Source organism: Triplophysa rosa, linkage group LG19 (assembly GCF_024868665.1).
Source record: "Triplophysa rosa linkage group LG19, Trosa_1v2, whole genome shotgun sequence".
Classification (NCBI taxonomy): domain Eukaryota; kingdom Metazoa; phylum Chordata; class Actinopteri; order Cypriniformes; family Nemacheilidae; genus Triplophysa; species Triplophysa rosa.
Genome location: NC_079908.1, coordinates 5,551,788 through 5,565,891, shown reverse-complemented (window position 1 = coordinate 5,565,891; position 14,104 = coordinate 5,551,788).

Genomic DNA, 14,104 nt, shown 5'->3' with positions numbered 1-14,104 from the left:
CCCGATGGCCTCAACCCCGGAAGGGAGCCCGGCGGCCTCGACCCTGGAAGGGAAACCAGTGGCCCCGACCCTGGAAGGGAGTCTGGCAGCATCGACCCGGGGGGGAACCCAGCGGCATCAACCCCTCCCGCTACAATCCCTCTGTCTGCTGGGTCCTGTGATGGCTGGTTCATTCTATCACGATACGTGGTGAGACACAAGGACAGAGGACCCAGCGGGTAAGGGGTTAACAAGAGACTTTAATAATAATAACAAACCAAAAACCCACGAGGGGGTAACATAACAAAACAGGGGAAAATAATAGCATGACAAGACAGGACTAAGACTAACTACACTTAAACAAGACTAAAATTAACTTCTGACATGAACTACAAATAACGACACTAGACTAGACTGACAAGGCACAAGAACTAAACAAATCAGAACCAAACAAATCACAATGAACCAGCACAGGACAGAAAACACAAGGGCATTATAAAGGGATCAAATCAAGAGGGGAACAGGTGCAGGGCATGAAATCATTAAACAGTAATAATGAGGAAACGAGGGGGCGGGGACAAAGACGAGACTGAAGAGAGTGTATGGCAAGCCATAAGGGCCAAAAATGCCTCTCTCCACATTAAACATGAGGTTCTGTCATGATTCTGCCTCCTCATGTCATGTCTTTCTTGGTCTGGCGGCAGAACCATGACACTAAGTACACTCTAAAAAATGCGTAGTTATTTTCAAATCAACATTGGGTCAAACAGGGACAAACCCAACCGTTGTAAATAACCTACGCTGTTTTAACCCATTGTTGGGTCAATTATAAACATCTTAATTTAACCCAGCGGTTGGGTTTGTCCCTTTTTGACCCAAGGCTGGGTTGAAAATAATCCCATAGTCACATTTGCAGTAGCATATTTTGTGACTTGCTAGTGAAAAACCAAAAACCAACTACATAGATATGACATTGTGTGCCATAAATGATCAAAATAGGCATTGTCGTTTGTTTAAAATTGATTTGAAAATGAATCCAAAACAGTTATGCTTTATACTGTATATTTGTATAGTTTATCTGCATCTTTAGACTTCTCTCCAATAGGAGTTGAATTAACATGACAGTAAGACGAGCAAGACAGTATATAGCTACCCTGGGGTTATGTCATCCTGATTCTGATCCTTTAAACATATCAAGTTCACGTTTAACAAAACAGATTCATAATGACTAAAGTAAAGAAGACTACACCAGTCAAGCAGTGTTTAATTTAATTTGAGTTTTTGTGGGGACGCTGGAGGGAGAGGAGATGGTCAGTCTGGTAATGTCTCTCTTGGTGGCCACTGAATTCACTCACTCATGAATTAGTCATCTCCAGAACTTTCCACAGGGGAGATCAGCTCGCTTTGTCTTCACTGGCTTTTGACGAAATCACAACCTTTCGCTTTCTCTTTCTGTTCCACACACACAAAATCTCAACACATACACACTTCATGGGAAAATATGCAAACTTCATGAAGCACAAAGATGAAAACACGTCTACACACTTTACAATCTTGTTTCAAATCCACCCCCTCTCTTTCTCACACACACTCAAACAGACATACATATCTACCTGAATTGACTGGCACTGCGAAAGCCTTTTCACTTTGGGATTGATAACCATATTCCCTTTAAGATGACATCTTTGATGCGCTTGAATTTGCATCTCCAGTCTTCTTTCTCAACTGGATGAAAAAGATTTTCTTTCCTCTTTCATTCTATCCCTGTTAATGGACAGAGATGTGCAGATGTTTATAATCACAATGTTATTGTATTCATCTATGATCATGCTTTGCACAAACAAAAAATTGAATGGGGAATATTGAGCAATTGTGTCTCTTCCAATGTTGTACTAATTGCATTATAGCTAGACAAATACACTAAAGTGAAATAAAAGGAGAACAGTGTTCCTATAAAGTAAGGTTCCCTTTCTGTCGGTCTCTCGACGTTGTGTCGAACCGACAGATGGGGTTCGTCCCTGAGAACCAATCGTTTCCGACTGCTTAGAAAAGACCAATGAAAATTGGCAAATGAAATTTGCATGCCGGACTCCGCCCCAGACATCCGGGTATAAAAGGGAGACAGCGTGCATCATTCATTCACCTTTTGTTCTTCGGAGCCTTCGGTTATGAAGATCTTCTCTTGCTGCTTAGCAAAAGCTCTACATTGCCGGTTCTACGACGTGGTGCAGCGGACTGTCCCTTCCTGCAGCGACTTCCCCTGGGCGTCTCGGCGGTTCCAGAGGTGTTCGAGCCTGCAGACGGTGACTCACCGTCTGCATTCTAAAAGAGCTAATTTCTCCAGCGTGGCATGTCCCGCTGTTCTCTTGGGTGTGGTGTCCTCATCGAGGATGGGGACAAGCACGATGTCTGTGTCAGGTGTTTGGGGGTCCAACACGCTGAGACAGCCTTCGTGGACTCATCTTGCCCGCACTGCGGGCAGATGGTCATAGAGACGTTGCGGTCACGGGTGGCTGTTTTCTCCCGAGAATCAGCCACCACCTCGCATGCTTCCCGGGCTGTGACGAGGATGGCTAAGGCCATTCCGTTCGCCAAGGCGAGTGGCGAGGGTGATATGGGGTTTTCTGCGAGCGCTAATCCGTCAGCCAAGTGCTCGCGGACCGCTCGCACCCCGTCTCGCTCGCCTCATTGTTCCCCAGCTGGCGGTGCCACACCAGTCGGACACGATGCGTGATGAGGATGAGATGTTCATCGCAGCATCGGAGAGCGAATTGCTGGCATCCGATCCCGACGACTCTCTGCAGCTCCCCCCTAGGGGGGGACGAGCTCAGGAGGAGGCGGATGTCGAGATGTCGGCCATGCTTTCCCGGGCCGCCGTGTGCATTGGGTTAGAGTGTACTCCGGTGCCTCTCCCCCAGCGCTCACGGTTGGATACGTGGTTCTTGGGCTCTGAGCGCGACTCCAAGCCGCGCCCAACCCCGGTTCCATTTTTCCCGGAGGTGCATGAGGAACTGGCGAAGACGTGGAACTCCCCCTTTTCGGCACGTACACGTCAAACCGGTTCCGTTGCTCTCTCTTCCCTCGATGGTGGGGCGGCTAGGGGTTACGTCGACGTGCCCCAGGTGGAACGTGCAGTCGCGGTGCACCTGTGCCCGCAGGCGGCGTCCACCTGGAGAGGTCGACCGAAACTCCCGTCCAAGGCGTGTAGGACTTCGGCATCGCTGGTGTCGAAGGCCTACACTGCCGCGGGCCAAGCTGCCTCCTCTCTCCATGCCATGGCCATCCTGCAGGTCCATCAGGCCAAGGCGTTGAAGGAGATCCACGAGGGTAAGACCGACCTGGGGTTAATGCAGGAACTCCGCACTGCCACCGACCTCGCTCTAAGGGCGACCAAGGTGACCGCGCGGGCCCTGGATCAGGCGATGTCAACCATGGTGGTCCAGGAGAGGCATCTCTGGCTCAATCTTGCGCAGATGAGCGATGCCGAGAAAGTCCGCTTTCTCGACACGCCCATTGCGCAAGGTGGGCTGTTTGGTGACACTGTCGAGGACTTCGCTCAGCAGTTCTCGATGGTGAAGAAGCAGACGGAGGCGATTAGCCATATTCTTCCCCGCTGAGACTCGGCCGCCCGTAGGCCTTCGAGTTCCCGTGCGGCCTCTGCTTCCCAGCAGCCCCGGCCCCCTTCGAAGCCAGCTCCGGTTCCAGCGCTCCCTACCCAGGCGGCACCCCGGAAGAGGGCGTTGAAGGGGAGACCACCACGCCGTCAACAACCTTCTAGGAAGAAGCGTTCCCAACATCAGCTCCGGGGGCCTAGCACCCACTTTTTCACAAAAAGAGTTTCCTATCTCCCTGGGTGTTCTTCACAGCTGCTCTCACCCTCTGTCAGACGGTGTTTGGCCACTCGACGTTGCGTCTTGGCGAGGCGCAACATCGAATGTATTTTGCAGCCCTCAGCACTCTCAAATCGACGGTGCGGGGACCTGCATTGCCAGGCAGGCAAACCAGCAGAGCCAGTCTTCTTCCCGGGGGCTCCCCGGCGAGAGACCCGCACTGCCAGCCATCGAACCTCCCCCCGGGGGGTCGATGAAGCAGATTGTTCCCTTAGTCCCCCTGTCACGGTCCCTGGGAGCGTGGCACACCGGCAGCAGGCAGATGGTGATTACGCCTCGCTGCCGACGCACCCTAACCCCATGGTCTTCCATGGCCTTCCTTCGGGCAGGGGTACCCCTAGGGCAGGTTACGAGGCATGTCGTGGTGACAACAGACGCCTCCCTGCAGGGTTGGGGTGCAGTGTGCAACGGGCACGCTGTGTTGGGGCTTTGGACGGGCCCCCGCCTGCGCTGGCATATCAATTGCCTAGAGTTGTGGGCTGTGCTACTTGCATTGAAGAGGCTGCAGCCTCTCGTGCAGGGCAAGCACGTGCTGGTCCGGTCGGACAGCAATACTGCAGTAGCGTATATCAATCGTCAGGGTGGCGTTCGCTCACTGCAGTTAACACGACTTGCCCGACGCCTCCTCCGGTGGAGTCAGCAGGTGATCCGCTCCCTGCGTGCCACGTATATCCCAGGCGACCTGAACCAGACAGCCGACGCGCTCTCTCGTCAGTCTACGCCTCGCGGAGAGTGGCGACTCCACCCCCGCGCAGTCCAGCTCATTTGGGTGCAGTTCGGGCAGGCCCAGGTGGACCTGTTTGCCTCCCTCGAAACCACCCATTGCCCGCTTTGGTACTCTCGGCACGGATGCCCTAGCGCACAGCTGGCCGCGGGACAAGCGGAAGTACGCCTTCCTTACGATTCCTAAGGGGTGCGAGGAGGCGTAACCCGCCTCGTCCGCACTCCATACCCTCTTGGGGCCTGGATGTAGCCCTGACAGGTCTCACCAGGCCCCCCTTCGAGCCCCTAGGGGATGCCTCTCTTCCTCATCTTTCGATGAAGACAGTTCTCCTTTTGGCGCTCGCCTCCATCAAGAGGGTAGGGGATCTACAGGCTTTCTCCATGTCCCCTGACTGCCTAGAATTCGGACCCAGGGATTCTCACGTTATCCTGAGACCTCGGCCCGGCTACGTGCCCAAGGTTCCCACCGCTCCCTTTCGGGACCAGGTGGTGAACTTACAGGCGCTCCCCACTGGGGAGGAAGACCCAACCCCGTCCGTGTTGTGTCCAGTACGCGCGCTGCGCCTCTACTTAGACCGCACACAGAGTTTCAGGAGCTCGGATCAGCTCTTTGTCTGTTTCGGAGGTCAGCAACAGGGGAGAGCTGTCTCCAAGCAGAGGTTGGCCCACTGGATTGTGGACGCTGTCAAGGCAGCTTACCAATCCCTAAATCGCCCGTGCCCCCTAGGAGTGAGGGCCCACTCCACCCGGGGTGTTGCCTCCTCTTGGGCCTTGGCACGGGGGGCCTCTCTCGCAGACATTTGCAGAGCTGCGGGTTGGGCTACACCCAACACCTTCGCGAGGTTTTACAACCTCCGCGTAGAGCCGGTGTCAGCCCGCGTCCTGCATGGCCACATGTAGGACCGGCAACTGGTAGGGTGTACGCCTGTTCGGTTCTTTTCCCCCTCTCTCGAGTGGGTCAGTATACCGATTTAGCCTCCATTCTTTCCCCACTGGGCGAAGAACAGGCACTCCATCCATCACTAAGCAAGCACCCTCTGGGGCGGGCTGGGCAGAGCAGCCCTGCCCCTTAGGCCGGGTATCTCCGGAGTTATTCGCAACATAGCTCTAACCGGACCTAGTGCTACCAGACGTTGCAACTCCCCAGTAGGGCGGTTCCGTCTGATGTATCCTCATGCTGGTTCCCACCTTGGTAACCCATGACCTCCCCGGGTGGACCTCCACCTCGCAGTTTTCTCTTCAGCCGCACTTTCTTCCCATGAGTTCTTCCCCATCGGTGAGACCATGTTGGTATCTCCACTATTCTCCTCCCTGCGGTAGGAAGTGGTCTCTGTAGCGCATCCCCCACTTGAGGAAGTAGCGCTTACCCAGTGCCTTACGGTTCCGGGCGGCTTCTCGCTGTTAGAGAAACAAGGCCGCCGCCTGTGAGGCCGAAGGTAGGGGCCTTCCCACCTTTCAAGAAAGCTCTGGGACCCCCTACCTACCCACTGGTAGGTTACAATTTCGCGGTAGCGTTCACGGCTGACACGCCCAGGCCAGTCACCGTCGCTTCGTTGAGATTGTGACAGGGCACAGTGTTATGGCGTTTTCCATTGGAACCCCATCTGTCGGTTCGACACAACGTCGAGAGACCGACAGAAAGGGAACGTCTCGGTTACGTTTGTAACCTCGGTTCCCTGATGGAGGGAACGAGACGTTGTGTCCTCTTGCCACAACACGTGCTGTCCTCTGCAGCAGTCGTGAGAGGTCTCAGGCTCCTCAGAACTAAGGTGAATGAATGATGCACGCCGTCTCCCTTTTATACCAGGTTGTCCGGGGCGGAGTCCGGCATGCAAATTTCATTTGCCAATTTTCATTGGCCTTTTCTAAGCAGTCGGAAACGATTGGTTCTCAGGGACGAACCCCATCTGTCGGTTCGACACAACGTCTCGTTCCCTCCATCAGGGAACTGAGGTTACAAACGTAACCGAGACGTTTTCATTAATAATAAAATTTCTGTTACTATTTTCTCACCTTTATGTTATGGAACCTTAGTTTTGAAGAGATGTTTTAAATAATGTACTAAGAACTGCTCTTTTCAATATTACGAAGACTGCAATGTCACAAAATGAATCAAAAGCAAGACGCATTAAGTGAAAATCATTCACCTTTGCTTTTCGTTTGGAATTCTTTCATATAATAGATGCAAGTATCATTTTGTGCCCTCAACAGCATCCATAAAAGAGCAATATGCTTTCATGTTCTGTAAGAAAAACAAACAAACATTTAATAAAATACGTACTGGTTTATATACGTCTGGCAGATGTACAGGTAGAATACAGTTTTCAAAATCTGGTTGTGTATGTTTTATCAAGTAATCATTTATTTCTCACTTGTGTTACAGCGTGATTGAACGGTGGTCACAGATTTGTTTCCAACAACAAAGCAGCCACACCAACGGTTACTCAGTAGTCTGAAACTGCACTGACATGTGCAGAGGTTCATGTATTAATGAACGGAAAGCATGGCGAGGTGCCAGGGATTTTCTACAACTCCCAAATGTGCACCGATCACACATCCGCAAAAAAAGAAGCTCGGCTAGCAAGTCCACGAGATAGAAGAAAAACGCACAACTCCCTGTGGGCCGAGTCCCATGCAGTGTGTGTCCGTGTGTGCAAGTAAGTGTATGGTATTTAATGGATTGCTTATAGTTAACATGTTTTCATGTACAGCTGCTTTGTAACAATGAAAATTGTAAAAATAAAATAAGGATTTTGTCAAATACCTCTAATTTTGTTTTCTTAAAGTTCTTTCTTAAAGAGCGTGCGTGTGATCATTATACCACGGTGTTGGACTGCTATCTTTCATTTTCTTTAGGTGCAGAGGAGCAACTATGTTTAGTGTTTCAGAGAAGACAGAGTTCATATTTTCGGTGATAGTATCAAGATCTTCCAGGTTATCAAAAATGCTAGAGAATTGAGACAATTCAGGCAGAATATCTAGAAACAATTCTTTAGTAGTTGAAGTTATTGTCCTACCGTATTTGTTAAATTGGAGGTTGATTTGCAGCTATCATGTGTCATGTCATGTGTGACATGTAGTGTGTGTGTGCCCTTGAAATATGTAATTATGAATAAATGCTTCATGAGACATACAGTGTTGCTTGTGTGCATGCATCAAACTTGTTGTTTCTGGGTATATATGAATTCATGCATAAGTTTAAAGGGGGTAGAAATGTGACAGTTGGTAAAACAGATCCTGCCCCAAAATTACCCTTACCCCCTATAAATATTATCCTCAACTCAAATTTTTTTGACATATCATGATACGACCACGACCCGTTACGGTTTTTAAACCGTATGCGAAACTCTAACCAGCGGCTCATGCGCTGGAGTCTACTTTAACAACCATTTAACATTGAAATTAAACACATTTGAGGCAAAGATAATTTAGTTGCTTTCGCGTGTCTAATTGTCCGTCTTTCTTATAGGCCAAGGGTGTTAATCCCTGTCGAGTTATATATAGAGTATATATATAAAATCATTTATAAATGTCAATAGTGCAGGGGCATTTCTAAATAATCAGGAATACTGTATTGTTTTTGTTTTGTGTGGTGGGTTTTTTGTCTCTTTTATTGCAGACTGGATTCACCATTTTGGGGTGGGGTGTTATGTTCCTCTGCCCAGATGGTATGGGCATTTTGTTTTGGCTCCCCCTGCTGGAGTTCTTATGTGTGCTTTTCCCTTTGATCGGCCTCTAATTGGACGCAGCTGAAGGTTGTCTCCAATCTACCTTAAAAGAAACTGGAAGAAGACTGCTTGTGTGGGTGGACAAAATCTACTTTGGCTCGGCTGTGCTGCTTAGACGGATTTTGTTCAGAAGACTAAATAAATACCGTAGACTGACTTATAACGTGTCTTATTCCTTTTTATGTTTGGGGCGACTCAAGAAGGCACTACAATGATTCAGATCTTACTTATCAGACAGATATCAATTTGTCCATTTAAATGGGGAATCATCTAATCTAACGCAAGTAAATTATGGATTACCTCAGGAATAGGTTTTAGGACCCTTGCTATTCCCATATACTTGCTGCCCCTTGGCAACGTTATTAGAAAACATGGAATTAGCTTCCACTGTTATGCAGATGACACTCAGCTATATATCTCATCAAGACCAGATGATACCTTCCAGCTATCCAAATTGGCAGAGTGCATCGAAGATATAAAACATTGTATGACTAGTAATTTCCTTCTTTTAAATTCTAATAAAACAGATATATTACTTATCGGACCAAAGACATGTAAACAGAATATTTCAGATTATAACCTGCAAATTGAAGGCTGCACTGTTACTCCAACAAATACAGTTAATGACCTAGGCGTTATATTAGACCGCAACCTGTCATTTGGAAATCACATCTCAAATGTCACAAAAACAGCCTTCTTCCACCGTAAAAATGTTGCCAAATTACGAAATATTCTATTCAATTAAATTTTATTTATATAGCGGTTTTCACAATTTGCATTGTTCCAAAGCAGCTTTACAGGAGAAAATAAGAAAAACTGAAAAACACAAAAAAATGTAAAACACAGCACAGTGCATGGTGTTTATAGAACAAGCAAGATTATTCTATTAAATAATATCTAATAAATGCAGTCTCCCGGTGGTTTATTTAGCATAATTTTTGCATTAAGTGAATGCTTGGCTGAAAAGATGTGTCTTTAATCTAGATTTAAATTGGGAGAGTGTGCCTGACCCTTGATGGAGGGAACGAGACGTTGTGTCGAGCCGACAGATGGGGTTCACTCTTGAGAACCTATCAACTTCTGACTAGTTTTGAAAAGGCCAATTAAATTGGCGAATGAAATTTGCATGCCGGACTCCGTCCCCGGATGTCCGGGTATAGCGCTGTGCCGCGTAACAATCTTAGCGGAGCGACGCTGACTCGCCTGGGTGAGTCATTGTAACCGTCCAGTGGAGAGGTAGGGGTTCCCAGAGCTTTTTAGAAAAAGGTGGGAAGCTCCTGCCACCGGCCGTCACGGGCGGAGGCCTTGATGCTCTAACAGCGAGAAGCCGCCCGGCACCGTAAGGGCCACTGGGTAAGCATTATTCCCCCTGGGGGAAAAACGCTACAGAGACCACTACCTACCATAGGGAGGAATTAGTGGAGACACCACATGGTCTCACCATCAGAGGAAAACTCATGGGAAAACGTGCAGACTGAAGGAGTTAACCGCAAGGTGGAGGTCCATCTAGGAAGGTAATGGGTTGCCGAGGTGGGAACCATTCATGAGGATACATCAGACGGAACCGCCCACGGGGGGGTTACCACGTCTGGAGCACTAGGTCTGGTTAGAGCTATGTGGTAGATAACTCAACTGTTCCCCGGCCTAAGGGGCAGGGCTGCTCTGCCCAGCCTGCCCCCAGGAAGGTGCTAGTGATGGATGGAATGCCTGTTCTTTACCCAGTGGGGAAAGAAGGGAGGCGTAAATAGCCACTGATCCCCCTAGAGGAAGGGGGAAGGGCTTTCGCAGGCGTACGCCCTACCGGCTGCCGGTCCTACATGTTGCCCTGCAGGACGCGAGCTGACACCGGTTCCACGCGTAGGTGTTAGAACCTTGCGAAGGTGTTCAGCGTAGCTCAACCCGCAGCTCTGCAGATGTCTGCCAGAGAGGCGCCCTGAGCCAGTGCCCATGAGGAGTGTGCCTCACTCCTAACGGGCAGGGGCGATCTTGAGATCGGTATGCCGTAGCGGCGGCATCCACGATCCAGTGTGCCAGCCTCTGTTTGGAGACAGCCCTCCCTTTCTGCTGACCTCCAAAACAGACAATGCTCCAAAACAGATGCTCAGAGCATCTGAAGCTCTGCGTGCGGTCCAAGTAGAGGTGCAGTGCACGTACTGGACACAACACGGACGGGTTGGGTCTTCCTCCCCAGTGGGGAGCGCCTGCAGGTTCACCACCTGGTCTCTAGGGGGAGTGGAAGGAACTTTGGGCACGTAGCCGGGCTGGGGATAACGTGAGAATCACCGGGCCCGAGTTCTAGGCAATCTGTGGACATGGAGGGTGCTTGTAGGTCCCCTACCCTCTTGGAGGTGAGTGCCATCAGGAGAGCCGTCTTAATCGTAAGGTGAGAAAGAGCAGCAGCTCCGAGGGGCTCGAAGGGGGGGCCTCTTGAGGCCCGCCACCTAGGTCACAAGAGGGTACGGAGCGCGGATGAGGCGGTAGCCTTCTCGCGCCCCTTATGAACCTAATGACCAGGTCGTGCTGTCCCAGAGGCTTCCCAGCAACTGGGTTGTGATGAGCGGCCGTAGCGGCTACATACACTCCCAGTGTGGAGGGGTGAGGTTACTCTCCAGTCTCTCTTGAGGAAGGGACAGCACGTTCCCGATCGAGCAACGCAGCGGGTCTTCTCACCGAGAAGAGCACCAGGATGAGAAGATGCGCCACTTATGGGCGTATAGCCGCCTAGTGGCCGAGGCCCTAGCCTGATTGATGTCCCAACCACCGCAGCGGTGGGCCACTCAGGATCTCCTCGTCCCGTCCGGACATGGAGGTTCCAGAGGTCTGCCTGGGATGTGGTAACGTGCCCCTTCCCCTGGGAAAGCAGGTGCTTCGCCAGGAGGAGCGGCCAGGGGGGAGTTGTTGTGGGCACTGCAACCCAATGCTCACGGCAGCCCGGGAAGCATGGCTGACATTTCGACGTCCGCTTCTTCCTGGGCTCGACCCCCCGAGGGAGGGAGCCCAAGGAATTGTCGGAGTCAGATGGCAGTATGTCACCCCCCGATGCTGCAAGAGACATCTCATCATCACGCATCATGTCCGAATACGTGTTTGAGGAACAAGACGGTGGGACCGTCTCCTGGGGAACGGTCAGACGAGCGAGACGAGGTGCTAACGGTCTGTGAGCCAGTGGCTGGTGGATAAACGCTCACAGTAATCCTCATATCACCCTCGCTGCTTGCCATAGCGGGCGGCAGGGCCGTAGTCCTGCCGTCACGGAACGGGGAGCAGACGAGGTTTGAGTCCCGTGGGAACACAGCCACCTGTGACGCAACGTCTGAATCGTCAACAGCCCGCAGTGCGGGCAGGACGTATCCACAACGTTTGCCCCAGCATACTGGAAGCAGACATCGTGTCCGTCCCCCTCCTCGATGAGTGTGTTGCACCCATGAGAACAGCGGGACATGCCACGCTGGAGAAATTTTCTCTTTTAGAGAAAAAAACTCGAACACTTCTGGAACTGCCGAGACGCCCAGGGGAAGTCGCTGCAGGAAGGGACCATCCGCTGCACCACGTCATAAGATTCCAGCAGTAATTCGGCGTAGAGATTGAAGTCTCGAAGTCGATCAGTGTGAAGGCTCAGAAGAACAAAAGGTGAATGAATGCAGCATGCCATCTCCCTTTTATACCCGGATATCCGGGGGCGGAGTCCGGCATGCAAATTTCATTCGCCAATTTCATTGGCCTTTTCTAAACTAGTCAGAAGTTGATAGGTTCTCAATTGCGAACCCCATCTGTCGGTTCGACACAACGTCGAGAAACCAACAGAAAGGGAACTGTAGTTTGTTTATTGATGATGCAGGACAACCACTAAGCAGTGCATTACAGTAGTCAAGTCTTGAGGTCACAAATGCATGATTTGGATAGCTGAAAGGAATCATCTGGTCTTGATGAGATATATAGCTCAGTATCATATGCATAACATTGGAAGCTAATTCCATGTTTTCTAATAATGTTTCCAAGGGGCAGCATGTATATGGAGAATAGCAAGGGTCCTAAAACCGATCCCTGAGGTAAACCATAAGTGTCTTGCATTAGATTTGATGATTCCCCATTTAAATGGACAAATTGATGTCTGTCTGATAAATAAGATCTGAACCATTGTAGTACCTGTCCCTGAATACCTGTATAATTGTGTAAGCGGTCTAGAAGTATTTTATGGTCTACAGTATCGAACGCAGCACTAAGGTCAAGCAGGACTAGGAGTGAGATGTTACCTTTATCTGATGCTATAAGCAGGTCGTTTGTCGTTTGCGCAGTTTCAGTACTATGATGCAGTCTAAACTTGCCTGACTGAAATTTTTCGTGTATGTCATTATTTTGTAAGAAAGAGCACAACTGAGTGGACACTACTTTTTCTAGTATTTTAGACAGGTAAGGGAGATTTGAAGTTGAACTAGTTTCCTAGTTCATTGGGGTCTAAATTTGGTTTCTTGATAGGAGGCTTAATGACGGCCAGCTTAAAGGGTCCTGGGACATGGCCTAGATTAATTGACGAGTTGATAATGTTATAAATGGGCTCAATTGCAACAGGTAGTAACTCTTTTAATAATTTAGTTGGTATGGGGTCTAATAAGCAAGTTGTAGGTTTAGATGTTGCAATAAGTTTAATTAAATCGTCCAGTTTTATAAGTGAAAAACACTGTAACCTTTCTTTTGGGGCGATGGTTGGTACTAATTCATAGGACAGACTTGGAGGGTGAGATTTTATATTTTGTCTCGTATGTTTTCGATTCATGAATTCATGAATTCATTGCTACCAAGGTGCGGCGGAATAACCAGGTCAGGTGATGTCTGTTTATTTGTTAATTTAGCAACTGTACTAAATAAAAACCTTGGATTGTTTTTGTTAGTTTCTATGAGGTTACGGAGGTGCTCAGCCTTTGCTGCTTTTAGTGCCTTTTTATAACAGTTTGCACTCTCTTTCCATGCAATTTTAAAGACCTCTAATTGGGTTTGTTTCCATTTGCTCTCCAGTTTACGTGTTTCTCTTTTAAGGGCGTGAGTGGTGATATTGTACCATGGTGCTACGTTTTCTCATTAAACTTTTTTGACTTAATAGGTGCGACAGCTTCTAATGTATTAGAAAAAATAGTGCACAACTTGCTGGTCATGTCATCGAGCGATTCTGTATTTATTGGTATGGTTATTAAGGGAGTCAGATCTGGCAAGCTCTTTGCGAAACTATCTTTAGTAGTCGAGGTAATTGTTCTACCCTGTCGATAACGAGTTAAACGGCTGATTTCTGCAGTGCGCAGTGTATATTTTATAAGATAGTGATCTGTGACATCGTCTCTTTGAGGTATAATATCTATATTGGTTAGATCGGCTCCGTGAGATATAATCAAGTCTAGTGTATGATTAAATCGATGAGTGGGTCCATTGATGTGTTATGTTACTCCAAAAGAGTGTAGTAGCTCTGTAAACGCCACTGCTAATGCATCATTAGCACTATCTACGTGGATATTAAAATCTCCGACAATTAGTACTTTATCAACGTTAACCAATAGGTCCAATAAGAAGTCCGCGAACTCTTTCAGAAAATCAGTGTAGGGACCAGGGGGTCTATACACAGTAGCCAATGTAAAAGAAACAATGTTTTTTCATTTTCGTTTGGAACAATTATGTTGAACGCAAGCAAATGATTTAAAATTTATGCTCTGTTCTCGGAGTTACAGTAAGAAAGTCTCTAAAGATTGTTGCGACACCACCACCTCGACCAACCGGACGTGGCTCATGCATATAACA